This window comes from Myotis brandtii, unplaced genomic scaffold (assembly GCF_000412655.1).
Source record: "Myotis brandtii unplaced genomic scaffold, ASM41265v1 scaffold344, whole genome shotgun sequence".
Lineage (NCBI taxonomy): Eukaryota > Metazoa > Chordata > Mammalia > Chiroptera > Vespertilionidae > Myotis > Myotis brandtii.
In genome coordinates, this window is record NW_005363247.1 from 6,159,442 (window position 1) to 6,174,541 (window position 15,100).

General features: G+C 36.3%; 1 protein-coding gene and 1 pseudogene across 1 annotated transcript in view; one reads left to right on the plus strand and one right to left on the minus strand.

The window, feature by feature from the left end:
• KIAA0825 (KIAA0825 ortholog) overlaps positions 1–15,100 on the minus strand; it is a 365,931-nt gene that overhangs the window by 341,473 nt on the left and 9,358 nt on the right. Inside the window, exon 2 of the mRNA XM_014543966.1 lies at positions 2,493–2,639. The gene's annotated coding sequence lies outside the window, so the exon portion shown is untranslated. The remainder of the gene's footprint in view (positions 1–2,492; positions 2,640–15,100) is intronic.
• On the plus strand, positions 10,073–11,302 carry LOC102240451 (annotated as a pseudogene).

A 15,100-nucleotide genomic window follows, 5' to 3' on the forward strand; every position in this document is an offset into this window, starting at 1 on the left:
TGCTCTGTGCATGACAGGGGGCGGCGCCCCAACTCTCCAATCGGCCCTGCTCTGAGCCTGACCAGGGGCTGCACCTAGGGATTGGGCGTGCCCTCTGCCACCTGGGAGCAGGCCTAAGCCAGCAGGTCGTTATCTCCCGAGGGGTCCCAGATTACGAGAGGGCACAGGCCGGGCTGGGGGACCCCCCCTTCCCCCCCCAAGGGCACAAATTTTTGTGCACCGGCCTCTAGTATATATAATAAAGAGATAAGAAATGAAGTACACTAGAAAAAAATGATTAACGTTTTCCCAGTCATTGATAAAAAACCAGTAAGGATAAAATCTGGTGGTTCAAGCAAAGAGGAGATGATAGCTATGGAAGTGTTTTGGGTTGGTCAGTATCTTTATGAGTCAGCAGAAAAAGATCAATAAACAATGTGCTAACCAATGGACATAAGACACTGGGGGGTAGGGGGGGCCAGGGGATTGTCAAGGGTGGGGAAGAAAAAAAAGGACACATATGTAATACCCTTTGTAATACTTTAAGCAATAAAACAAAACAAAAACAAACAAACAAACAAACAAAAAAACAATGTGCTTCTCTTTTCATCTTTTATTTCTCTAACACAGGTGCTGAAAAAGACAACTGTGGGACAGATTCTAATATATTTATTCTAAATTAAAAGTAGATTCAGCATAGGCAATGCAGACCTGCCCTGACAGCTCATTTTGAACATAAGAATAAAAAAAAGAGAGAGGAATGTGGGTAAGTAGATTATTCTCTCCCTCCTCTTTCCCCTTTCTGTCTTTCCCTGCAGAATGCTCCTGGCTGCTCCTTTAACGTCTGGTGTGGTACTAGAAAAAAATTTAACACAAGTAACAAGTGTTACTTTAGAAAGCAAGATTTTATTTTCAAAACTCTGCATAACAGTGCTTTATAAAAAGGACTGCCATATGAAAAAATTTAAGGCAGTATTTACCTACACTCAACTACACTGAATAAGAATTCTTCGATTGAAATAATTATCAAGTTTAACTTGTAATTTTAGTGGTAAAAGTATCAATTGTGGTTTTTAACATCTACAGAGGTGATAACCACCAAGATCAAATGGCTAGCATTAGTGGTGCAGGAACACTAGAATGTGAACAGAATGATCTCAACATCATGTCTTGTTATTTGGGTTTATATTAGTCTGAATAGAATTCCTGAAAAACAGAAATTCGCTGAAATGTCTGAGCTAACTTTCCCCACTTACAAGGCAGGTATTAGCTGTCTCTTAACACCCGAGAAGCAAGGAATTCCACTTCCGTGTGACCTATTTATGCCTGTTAGATTTATCATATGCATTTTTTTGAAACCTTTATAATTTTATTGATCAATGTCACCCGAATACATTCAATTAAAATATTTAGAAAGAATTACTTTGCCCTTGTACTACCAATGTATGAAAGTTCTGTTTTCTTTTTCTTTTTTTTTTTTATATCATATGCAGTTTTTAATGACCTCAAAACCAAAGGAAATGTAGAAACCTATTTGAAAAACTGACATTAAGGTTGTGACAACAACCAAAATAACAAGAAAATTTAAAGTTAAACTGACACACAATCCCCAAATCAGCCTGGTACAACCCTCATTTGAAAAACAGTTACTGTGTGAAATAGTGATGGCATGTCAGCTTCTGCTTTGAAACTCCTGATTTTTGCCATTTGGTGTTTGTGTCACAACCTTAATATTATTTAAATAAACTTTTTAATATATATTATTTAAAAAAACGTCTTTGAATCGAGGATACTTGTAAAGCTTTGAAGAAGCCACCCTCAAAGCCCTGCAGCCCCAGCACGCCACTTTTCGTAGAAGTGGTGCATAAAACATTTGCTATTGACAAATCTAATTCATTACAAGGTGAGATGGATGCATTTTAAAATAACTGGCTGGCATCATTATCTGTAGCGCCTTTTATAAATTATTCTTCATTTCCCTTTTGACTGAACTTTTCACAGTTCCCTTTCAGAGTCTGAGTGTTATGCCTTATAGTCAATGCTTTCAACATGCTTAGACAAGTCATAAGTTAAACAAGCAGTGGTACTTTATTTTCTAGAAATGAGAAAGGGTTGCAGAAATAGTTACAGATTATTTCTTTCAATTCTCTGGTTTTTAACTAAAGACAAGCAAAGTTAGTTAGTGGTTGGTTTCATCTCATACAAAGGATTTAAAAATAAAGCCATACTGTTCAGGTGGAAGGAAGAATTTCAAAGAAAGAGACATAAAGGGAGATGCTGGCAGCCCTGCTGCACTGTTGCGCAGACTTAGTTTAAAATTGAATTGTGCTTCCCCTGACATGAGAGATCAGGCGCATCATAAGGCTGACAGCTGGCTGGCACACTAACTTCCTAAAGGAAAATGTGAGCTGTATTCTCTCTTAGAGGCCAAAGGAATAGAATTATAGAAGCCTTCAAGGAAATGAAGTGGGCGAGGCAGAAATTATTTGAAATATGATGAAAACATTTCTTACCTAATTTTGTTTCAGAAGATGCTAAGAATGAGCTGGTCTTCCAATCCTAAGTAGGTGGAAAGTTATTTCCTTCTGGTTCGTTGGTAAAAGAACTACCCTTTCTTTAGGATCTTCAGCAGAGTTTTTTCCAAAATATACAAAACACACCTATAAAATAATTAGATAGCACTTTGTCACTGCCACAATTGAGGGGATATAGTCACAACATTAGTTCTGTACATTGGTAGTGGCAGTACTATCATTAGGTTATGACATACAAGCTAGATCCAAGAGATACTGAACATACATAAAGATACGCTGAAGTTGGAGCACCTAAGAAAACCTTATTAACAAGGTGATCCACAGCTTACAAGCACATGGATAACAGAGGCTCCTATGAAAATGCATATTCAAAATATTCTTTTTATTTTCATTGATTTTTCAAATGTCCCTAAAGAAATGTAGATCACAGAGAGTAAGGGAAGGTTGCAGGACATAAAACAAGCAGTGCCTTTCAATACAATTACTTTCTTCCTGTTTAGTTACCAGTTCCTCCATAACAATTTATTAAAACCATCTTTTTCCACTCTTCTGGTTATCTTGTTAAAATAGATTCTGATTCAATTGATCTGGGGTTGGGGTTTGAGACTGTATATTTCTAACAAGCTCCCAGGTAACTCCACCAATGCTGTGGGTGGGTCCACAGAATACACTTTCACTAGTAAGGTTCCACGAGACTACTTGTCTTTCCCTGAACCAATGCACACTGTTGTTATTCTTAGCTACTGGCCCTTTGTCTTTCCATATAATTTTAGACTCTTTCATCAAGTATTCTCCCTTCCCTATCAAAACAGATAAAAATTTGGTTGATATTGCACTGATCAAATTAGGCACCTGCAAAATGTTTAGTTTTCCGTCATGTGCATTGTACATATCATTCCACTTATTGAGGTCTTATTGTCACACGGTAGTGCTTTTCTATTTTCTCCAAGGGAGTTCTGCATATTTCTTGTTATGATAGATGTATTCCTAGGCACTTCATATTTTGAATGTTAATTTAGACAATATCTGTTTACAAAGCTTTTTTAATTTTTGTTAATATGTGTATCCGTATAATTTTTGTATATTGATATTTTTATCCAGGATATTTACTAAACTCTTTATTTTCTGTAGTTTTACATTATGTACAAGTGATGAGTTTTACTTTTTCATTTCAAAAATCTATACTTCTTTATCTTGCTTTACTAAAAGAAAAAAATAAGCAATAAGCAATAAATGTACTTTTTAATAGAAAAGACTATTTTGTTATCCATAATCAGTCAAACTGTTCTTTTGGTTAGGCCTAGGTTGACTAGAAAACTGATATGAAGAAGATCCCAAGTGTTCCTTTTGATAAATATAATTTTCGGCTTTTCTTTGGTGTCTGACAAACAAGTGCTTCAATGTTACTAATATCTACTATCCCAGGCTGATTTCCAGTTTATCAGAAACAGACAAAACCCTCACAGACAACTTGACCACTTGGGGAAATGAATCTGAACAAAAGGAAACAGATGAATTACTACAAGGAATATGGTTCACTTCCACTGAAGAACTAAAGTGGAGATGCCAACACAGGGAAGCCATTATAGAGATACAACACATCACCTAACTCCACAGCTGAAATCACAGCATTTCTTGGAAACCTCACAAATAACTCAGATTACTTTCTTGATGACAATGTCAGCCTGCTCTAGGGTGAACTATCCTTCTTGATAGCTTTCAATCAGCTTGACCAAAGGAAAATAGTAGCTCTTACTGTTTCACAAACTGTCAATGTTGTTAACATTGGTTACCTAAGGAAAGGTATATGTACATAATGGTGGGATGGAGGAAAGGGTAAGGAAACAGGAGGTAGTAACTAAAAATAATAACCATTATAATAATAATAAAAACACAATAAACTGTTTCATTAAAGTATGTTCATAATCAACTACAAACAATAATTATGAAGTACAGCAATGTAGAACATGCTAAAATGGAGAAGTGAAAACAGCATCCAGATAGCATTGCAACCATCCTATATAATAAAAGTCTAATATGCTAAGTGTCCAGTCGTCTGGGCCTCCTTTCCATTAATCCAAGGGGAATATGCTAATGATATGCTAAGGCTGCTCAACTGCTCGCTATGATGTGCACTGACCACCAGGGGGCAGGTGCTCTGACTGGTAGGTTAGCTCGCTGCTGGGGTCCGGCCGATTGGGAATGAGCAAGACGGGACAGCCATGCCCTGGAGCCCTCCTGTGGTCCCTCCCTGGCTGGCCAACCTCTTGCATTCCTCCCCAGCCTCGATCGTGCACCAGTGGGGTTCCTCGGCCTGGCCTGCACCCTTTCACAATCTGGGACCCCTCAGGGGATGTCAGAGAGCCAGTTTCGGCCTGATCCCGCTCAATGCAGGAGTTTCCCCCTGGTGGTCAGTGCGCTCCCACAGGGGGAGCGCTGCTGCTCAGCCAGCCAGGCTCAAAGAGAACAGGGAGCAGGCCTAAGCCATCAGTTGGACATCCCCCAAGGGCTCCTGGACTGCAAGAGGGTGCAGGCTGTGCTGAGGGATTCCTCATCTCCCCACCCCCTGCAAGTGCATGAATTTTGTGTACCGGGCCTCTAGTTTAAAAATATGTGCACAAAATTTTTGGTTAAGAAGATCACTGAGTGTGTATTTTTCCCCATCTCCCTCTAGCAATCCTCTTACAAAGATAATAAAGGTGTGTGTTGGGGTGAGGGGAGAGGATGTAAATCCATAATGGTGAAGAGACTGAGCAAGCCCTCTGTACAAATTTGTACATGTAAGACAGATGAAGGAACATTCATAGGAGAAACAGAGCAGGAAAAGCCAAATGATAGAATGTGTGCAGGGAGCACTGCAATTAAAAGAATGAGCTAATATCCCTGGCAGAGTGTGGAGTAAGGAGTGAAGCTAAAATATGCAATCACTTGAAGATTTGTCCTGATTCTCCCTCCCCTATCTTTGTATACAAGCAACTACTTTCTTTTTGTCTTTAGTTAAATATCTACTCTGAGTAAAAAAAAAAAAAAAAAAAAAAGTAAATGAGAGGAAATGAATTGTGTTTGAGGAAATGAATTGTCTAGAAAAGTAGAAAACATAGCATAAATATAGGTACCCCCAAAACAAGATGGCCTCTTTCTGGCCCCTTCTGACTTCAAGTATATTGATGGTCCCACCTATTCACTCTAAAGCAAAGCATACAAGTCAAATCAGTGCTACCCAAATATAATTTCCAGGCAGCTTTTTTATTTTCTCTTTTCTAATATGAATGCAAAGCCAAGGACCATTGGGCATTTCAAAAAAATCTTTTTTTTTCATATTTGAGATCAATGTAAAACAAAAATTTACTCCAAAGAAAATATAGATAAATCAGTTAATAGAATATGTAAATTTCCCATCATCCTAAGAGAGTAAAGAAAAAAAAAAGTATACATAATACAAGATCAGAAACAGGACTTCCACCTATGGCCGAGTGCAATTAGCAAATACTCTTCCAAAAAAGAAACCAAGGAGCAAGACAAAATTGACAAATACAACTATTTTGGTGCTCTAGAAATTGACCAAAAGAATATAACAAATTGAGAAACATTCACATTTGAAAAACTGCTAATCTTTAGGTAAGAACACAAGGACCCTGTGGCATTCTGGCCTGGAGCTACTCTTATAACCATCAACTACAGCTCAGACAGCACAGAGGTCCTCCCAAGGTGGGGAAAATCACAGGACTGGAAATGTATTTGCTGTGGTCAAAGGGGGCTCACTTGAGTTTGAATGGTAGGTAATGTCTAAGCCCATCATGGTGTCAGTGGAAGTGAAGATCTAAGAAGCCAGCAAGCAGGGAGAGCCACACACCTCTATTAGCCCAAGGCCGTGGTCATAACTGGGGCAAGCATATTCTTGGCTAAGGCTGAGTATGTGCAATAGAGACTGAAGAGGAACAAAGCTAGCAGGGATTGCTGTGGCTGAACAATCATGGGCACAGAGGAAATGTGAAAGAGCGCAGCAGAAAGCAAAAACTAGGACACAATTGATAACTGTAAACTTTAAATACATTCCTCTATTACAGAGATTCGCGAGGAGATGAGAGACGACTTACTGACCTGAAGTGTTTAATCACAACCACTGCCCAACCATCAGCTTATCATTTAAGCTACACAGCCACAGGGGCAAGTCCTAGGAAGGTAAATGTAAAACTCAAAACGAAAATCTTAAAAAAAAGAAAACCCAGATACATCAGTGGCCATACATCACAGGGGAGATTGATGCCTCTGATTTAGTTTGGGCAAATTACCAAACAAAGAAACCAGCAAACAAAGCAACAACAACATTCAATGATTACAAAACCAGAATCCAAAGTTGTGTCAATATATGATCTAAAAATGTCCAGTTTTCAAGAAATTATGAGGCATGCAAAGAAATGGGGGAGGGAGGAGAAGCAGTCAATAGCAACATTTTGAGTGTCCTTAGAAGTTCAATTTAAACAGACTTCAAAGCAGCTATTTTAAATCTGTTTAAAGAACCAAAGATAACCATATTTTAAAAAGTAAGACAATGAATAAAGAATAAAGATTCTCAGTAAGGAGACAAAAATTTTTGAACAAAATGGAAATTTTGAAGTTAAAAAGTCCAATATATATGAAAAGATAATTCACGAGGGACTTGCGAGCATATTCAAAATGACCTGTAGAAAGAATTGGTGAATTGAAGAGAGTTAATGTAAATTACCCAATCTAAAAAAAAAAAAAAAAAAAAAAAAAAAAAAAAAAAATATTTTTTAAAATGAGCAAAGACGCAGAGACATTTGGGACAATCATAACCATATCAAAAAACCTGTTAATAGTATCCCGGAGGGAGAGGGAACAGATAAAGGAGTAGAAAAAATACGTGAATAAGGAACAAAAATATATCAAATTAGATATGATTTGATAATTGCACTCGGCCATTTTGAATATGCTCTCAAGCATTAATCTACTCATCAAAGAAGTTCAAAGGACCCCATATAGGACAAATATAAAGAGATAGGTATCTAGACATAACACAATCAAACTATTAAAGGACAAAGACAAAGAAATTAAAAGCATCAAGAGAAAACTAACTCTTCACACACAGGTAAGCATCAATGAAACCATGGAGGCCAGAAGTCAGTGGAATGAGAAATTAAAAATGCTGAAGGAAAAAAACTGTCCGCCAAATATTCTATATTAAGAATAACTATATATTAAGTTGACGGCAAAATAAAACCATCACTTTAATAACTGAAGACAAAATAAAGAGTGAGAATTTGTTGCAAGCAGATCTGTCTTAAATGGTAATGGAAATAAGGAAATTCTTCAATCTATAAAAAAATAACACGAGCCCTAGCCGGTCTGACTCAGTGGATAGAACGACAGCCTGTGGACTGAAGAGTCCCAGGTTCTATTCCGGTCCTGAAGACTTCCAGGTTCGGTTCTGGTCAAGGGCACAAGCCTGGGTTGTGGGCTCGATCCCCACTGTGGGATGTGCAGGAGTCAGCTGATCAATGATTCTCTCTCATCATTGATGTTTCCATTCCCTCTCTCTTCCTTCCTCTCAAAAATCAATAAAAATATATTTAAAAGCAAAAAAAGAAAATAACACCAGATGATAAAAATGTAGGTTAATATGAAAGACTCTGAAATATTATTTCATTTATTTTCATTGACTTTTTTAAAAAAGCATAGATTGTATAAAACAATAGCTATAACAATGTATTATTTAGTTTATAACATGTTGGGATATAATACACATGGCAGTAATAGCAGAAAAAGGAGGAAGGAATAGATCTACAATAGAACAAAGTTTCTATATTTTGTCAAAATTAAGTTGATATTAACTAGATTGTATTGAGTTGGTTGTGGTAAATTAAAATGTAGAATGTATTCTCCAGAGCAAGCACTTAGAAAATAACTTTTTAAAAGGTAAAGTTACACTAGAAATTTAAAAGTGGATACACTAAAAATATTCATTTAATACAAAAAAAGCAGTGAAGGTAGAAGAAAGGAATAAAAAAGATAGGAGTCATATAAAAGTAAAGTATAATGGAAAATGTAAACCTAACAATACCAATAAGCACATTACATGTGAATGGTTTAATCTCAATCAAAAGCAGGCCCAGCCAGTGTGGCTCAGTGGTTGAGCAGTGACCCATGAACCAGGAGGTCACTGGTTTGATCCCTGGTCAGGGCACATGCCTGGGTTGCAGGCTGGATCCCCAGCGACGTGCAGGAGGCAGCCAATTGATGTTTCTCTCTCATCGATGTTTCTATCTCTTCATCCCTCTCCCTTCCTCTCTCTAAAATCAAAAACATTTTTTAAAAAAACAGGAATTGTCAAAATAGATTTAAAAAAACCAAGATCCAACTATGTGTCATTTATGAGACATTTTATATTCAAATACAAAAAATAGATTATAAATAGATAGAAAAGGATATTCCAAGCAAACAGTAACTATAATAGAGCTGATGTTACTACACTAATATTAGACAAAACAGGCTTTAAGAAATATTTGAGGAAAACATGATATTTCAAAATGATAAAAGGAAAAATAGATAAAAAAGATATAAATGTATATCCACATAAAACAAAGCACCAAGATCAATGGAGGGAAAAAATGACAGAATCAAAAGAAGAAATAAATCATTTATTATAGTTAGATATTTCAAAGCTCTGCTCTCAGGAATGGACAGGACTAAAGAGAAAATCAGCAAGAGTTTAGAATATTTTAATACTGTCCCCCTGTCCAATCTAACTTACATATATAGATTACTTCACTCAGTGATGGAGGAGTACACTTTTTTTTTCAAATTCCAAAAAACATTTTTCAAAATAGACTATATGCCACGTAACAAGAAGTCTCAATAAATGAAAGTATAAAATGTTCTAAGAATACAACAGAAATAAATTAGAAATCAATAGCAAAAGTAAATCTTTAAAAAAACAACCCAATATTTGGAAATTAAAGAGCACACTTCTACATAACAATGTCAAAAAGAAATCACAAGGGATATTAGAAAATATTTTTTACTAAATGATAGTGAAAACATAACATGTCGTATTTTATAGGATACAGAAAAAGCAGTGCTTAGAAGGAAACCTATTAATTCCACCTATTTCAGAAAAGAAGAAAGATCACAAATAGATAACATAAGACCCAATCACCAGAAAAAAAGAAGAGCAAACCACATCCAAAGCAAGAAGAGGAGCAACACAAGAGTACAGCAGAAATAAATAACATAGAAAAGATAAAAGCAATAGAGAAAAGAAAAGGTGGTTCTTTGGAAAGATCAACAAAATCTCACACCTTTAGCTAGACTGGTAAAAAAAAAAAAGATACAAATTATCAAAATAATGAAAAAGATGTCACTACTGAACATACAAAAATCAAAGGATTATAAGACAACACAATGAACTACTTTATGCCAACAAAGTAGACACATTTTAATGTCTACACAATAGGAATGGACATATTCTTTAAAAAGACATAAATGGCACCTCTCCCCAACCTCTCCCCAGACTCCACAAGTCCATACCTTCTCCCCCACCTCAGCTGCGGAAATTCAAACTATGATGGCAGCTCAATTGGACATTACTCCTTTCAACTTCAGTGAATCCAGGACCGGCCATGGGATTGGAAACCAAGACCCCAGAGATTCACAACTGCGACTTGTCTTAGTGGGTAAGACTGGAGCAGGAAAAAGTGCCACAGGGAACAGCATCCTTGGAAAGAAAGCATTTCATTCCAGCATGGCAGCAAAATCCATCACTAAGGTCTGTCAGAAAGGGAGCAGCACGTGGAATGGGAAAGAAATTGTTGTCGTGGACACACCTGGCATTTTCACCTGGCATTGTGAGGCACGGGATGCTGACACACAAAGGGAGATTGCTAATTGCATCCTCCTGACTTCCCCTGGTCCTCACGCTGTGCTCCTGGTGGTCCCACTGGGCCGGTATACAAAGGAAGAACAAAAGGCCATGGAGAAGATGCTGTCAATGTTTGGATCCCAAGCTAGGAGATACATGATTCTCTTATTCACCCGGAAAGATGACCAGATGGCATGGAGTTCCATGATTACTTAAAGGAAGGTCCACAAGGCATTCAAGATCTGATGGAGCATTTCAGGGGTCGTCACTGTGAGTTCAACAATAAGGCAACAGGAGCTGAGCAGGAGGCTCAGAGGGCACAGCTGTTGGACCTGGTCCAGCGCATGGTGATGCAGAATGAGAGAGAATTCTACTCTGATGAGATGTACCAAAGGGCTGAGGAGGAGATTCAGAAACAGATTCAAGTGAAACAAGAAAAATACAAAGCTGAACTGGAGAGAGAGAAAAGGCAAGTAAGAGAAAAATATAAAAAAAAAAAAAATCAGAAACCTGAAGGATAAAATGGAGCAAGAAAAGAGAAAGGCAGAAAAGGAGAGGGAATCGGCAGAAAGGGAGATTTGCCATCTAAAAAGGCTGCAAGAAGCCAGAGATGAAGTTGAGAGTCAGCAAGATACTAGTATACTTGACATAATCACAGGTATAACAGTGATCACTTTACCTTTTTAAAAAATTCTATTCAAGAGAATTTAAGCTTTTTGAAAATCTGTTTCCTGCATATTTTCAAGTGTTCCTTCCCATATAACTCATTCCCCAAAGTCAGAGTTCTCTATTTCTTTTCTTCAAGTTCTCAGGACTGGGTGTTTAGTAAAGTTTCTTATTGGCATTTGGTAGATATCTGTTTGATTTATTTAACAGGGATGAGACACATTCTCGATTTGTAAAATCCCAAAGTAGAAAGTATGGATGCTCCCTATCTTCTGAACTCTTTCTTAGAGACAGAGAAAGGGAATGCAGGAGACCAAAAGACAATGATTCTCTAGAGTCTTTCTAGATTGACACATAATCTCTGCCTATGGCTTCTACTCCACATTTTTTTTTTCATATATATTTTATTGATTTTTTACAGAGAGGAAGGGAGAGGGATAGAGAGTTAGAAACATCGATGAGAGAGAAGCATCAATCAGCTGCCTCTTGCACACCCCCTACTGGGGATGTGCCTGCAACCAAGGTACATGCCCTTGACTGGAATCGAACCTGGGACCCTTTAGTCCCCAGGCCGATGCTCTGTCCAGTTTGCCAAACCGGCTAGGGCTCTACTCCACATTTTTGCCTTTGGGATGACAATGATCTTTTTACCCATGTGGTTAAAGAAATCAATTATTTGCGTTAGATAATGGATAGCTAGAAATGCTTACAGAATTCTTTCTAAATGAACATAAATTTGTTGAACTACATTCTTTCGAAGGACTGAAATAGTTCTTTATCATCTGTCCACTCAAGAAAAAAGAGTTGTCTGAAAAACAGATTTCTCAGAACTCAACTAAGTGAAATGCCAGAAAGAGTAAAAGACAGAGATTCAACAGCTAAGAGAACAATGTTCAGTGTATTCAGATGTTTCTGTAGAAAGTCTTTGAGCAACCTCAAGGTAACCACTTTTCTGAATAACTAGTTCTCTCCTTTTCTTGTGAAATTAACTGTTGCCACCGCCCTCCATCACCCCACACCTTGAGTACTTACTGCTGGGTGGGTCATCCCCACACTGCTTCCCCTTCCCACTTCAATTGTTTGCTTATTGTTACTATAATAAAACTTTTCTATTTTCTCAAAAAAAGAGACATAAATGACTAAAACTGACTTTAGAAGAAATGCGAAAATGGAATAGACCTTAAAACAAGTAAAGAAATTGAATTGCTAATTCAAAAATCTTCCTACAAGGAAAAGTTGCAAGAGCTTCATAGGTAAATGCTACAAAATAATACTAACATTTCACAGACTTTCATAAAACAAAGGAAAGAAACCCTCCTAATTCATTCTATGACACTATTATCCCGATAACAGAGCCAAACAAACACACCACAAGAACATAAAACTGCAGTCTAACTGCCTATATTAAAAAAGAAAGATCTAAAATCAATACACTAACCTTCAACCTTAAGAAACTAGAAAAAGAAGCCAGCAAAACCCAAAGCAAGCAGAAGGAAGGAAACAACGATTAGACTGGGAATAAATAAAAAGAATAGAAAATTAATAGAAAAAAATAATGAAACTAAAGTTGATTCTTTGAAAATAGGTTCAAATGACAAACTTTTAGCTCAAATTACTAAAATTAGGAATTAAAGAGGGGACATTATTACTGATGTTAAAGAAATAGATTATAAAGAGATACTAAAAAAATTGTGTCATCAAATTATATAACGTAGATGAACAGACAACTTCCTAGAAAGACACAAAGTACTGATATGAGTGAGGAAGATTTAAACAATATGAGTAAACCTATAACAAGTAAGCAGATTGAATTAATTATCAAAAACTTTCCCACAAAGAGAAGCCTAAGGCCAGATGGCATGACTGGTTGGTGAAGTCTACCAAAAATGTAAAGAAGAATTAATACCAATCCTTCACAGATTGTTCCAAAAAACAGAAGAGGAAAGAACACTTCCCAACTCATTTTCTGAGGCCACATTACAATAAACTATAGACCAATATCCCTTAGAAATATAGAGACAAAAATACTCAAAATATTAACAAGTATAAAAAAGAATTATACACCATGACTAAGTGAAATTTATCCCAGGAATATAAGGTTGACTCCAACACAGGAAAATGAATCAATATAATAGACTTTATTAATAGAATAAAGGACAAATGCATGATATTTTAAGTATATGCAAAGAAAGATGTGTTAAAACTCAACACCATTCATGATAAAAATAACTCAACAAACTAGGAATAAAAGGGAACTGTATCAACTCCATAAAGGATAACTATAAAAAACCCACAGCTGACTTCATACTTAATGGTAAAAGACTGAGCTTTTCCCTAAAGATCAGGAACAAGACAAGAATGTCCATTTTTAGCACTCCTCTTCAACATTGTACTGGAAGTTCTATCCAGGAAAATTAGGTAAGAAAAGTAAATATCCAGATTGCAAAGGGAGAAGTAAAACTACCTACTTATAGATGACAAGATCTCGTATGTAGAAAATCCTAAGGAATCCTAAAATAAACAAAACCCTCAAACTATTGGAGCTAATAAATACATTCAACAAAGTTTGCAGGATATGAGATTAGTAAACAAATATCAACTGTATTTCTATATACTAGCAATTAACAATTTGAAAATAAAATTAGAAAAACAATTTAATTTACAATACTACCAAATAGAATAAAATATTTAGGAAAAATTTAACAAAAGAACTGTAAGACCTGTTCACTGAAAACTACAAAACATCACTGAAAGGAACTGAATTAGACCTAAATAATGAAAAGTCCATGTTTATGGATTGAAAGGTTTAATATTAATGTGGCAAAACTTCCCAATCTACAGATTGAATGTAATCTCTATCAAAATCCCGGCTGCCTATTTTGCTGAAATTAACAAACTGATCTTAAAATCCATATGAAGTGCAAGGAACCCAGAGTAACCAACACATCTTGAAAAAGAACAAAGTTAGAGAACTCATATTTCCCATTTTCAAAACTTATTATAAAACTACAACAATCAAGACTGAGTAACAGGATAGGCATAAGGACAGACATGTAATCAATGCAATAGAACTGAGAGTCCATAAATAAACCTATACAATATCCAATTGATTTCTGATGAGGGTTTCAAGAAAGTTCAATAGGGAAAGATTGGCCTTTTCATGAAATGTTCCTGAGACAACTGGATAGTAACATGCAAAAGAATGGAGTCAGACTCCATTAAAAGATGTTTAAAAATTAACTCAGAATTGATCAGAGACCTAAATATAAATGCTAACATATATAAAAACCTTAGAAGAAATCAAAGGTGTCAATCTTTTTGACCTTAGATAAATGCAAATTGAGACCACATGAGATACAACTTCACAGCTCACCAGAATGGCTACAAACAAAAAATAAAAAATAACAAGTGTAGGGGAGGATGTGGAGAAAATGAAACCCCATTTACTGCTAAATGAGAATATAAAGGTCTCTCCCTTGCCTTGCCAGTAGAGATATTTCCTTAATAGCACTTTGCATTATGTACTAGTAGTTAGTTTTGTGATCTCTCCCACCAAATGCAAGCACATGAAGACTAATTTGGTCTCTTTCCTTCCCTTGAATATACAGTATATCAGTCAGGGTACTTGTCATTCTATGCTATCTGCAACCACTGATTTACTTACCACTTTCAACCACTAGATTATAATCTTAAAACAGGGACTGTGCCTTCTTTATTTTTGCATCCCAGAACCTAAGCTAGTGGTTGACACAGAGGAAGTACAAAGAAAGAGTTGAATAAGAAATCTAAAGTGTGGTACACAGATCCCTGGTGGAGCCTCAATATTCTTTTAGGGGGTTCTCAAGGTCAAAACTATTTTCATAAAAGACACTATATGACATTTCGCTAGGTTAACATTTGTACTAATAGTGCAAAAGCAATGATGCCCTAGCACAAAATGCAGTTCTCAAACTGTATTAGTTGTAATAGTTTTTCTATTGCTTCTGTAAGTTGTCATAAAACCACAAATTTATTATCTTACAGTTCTCTAGGTCATAATTCT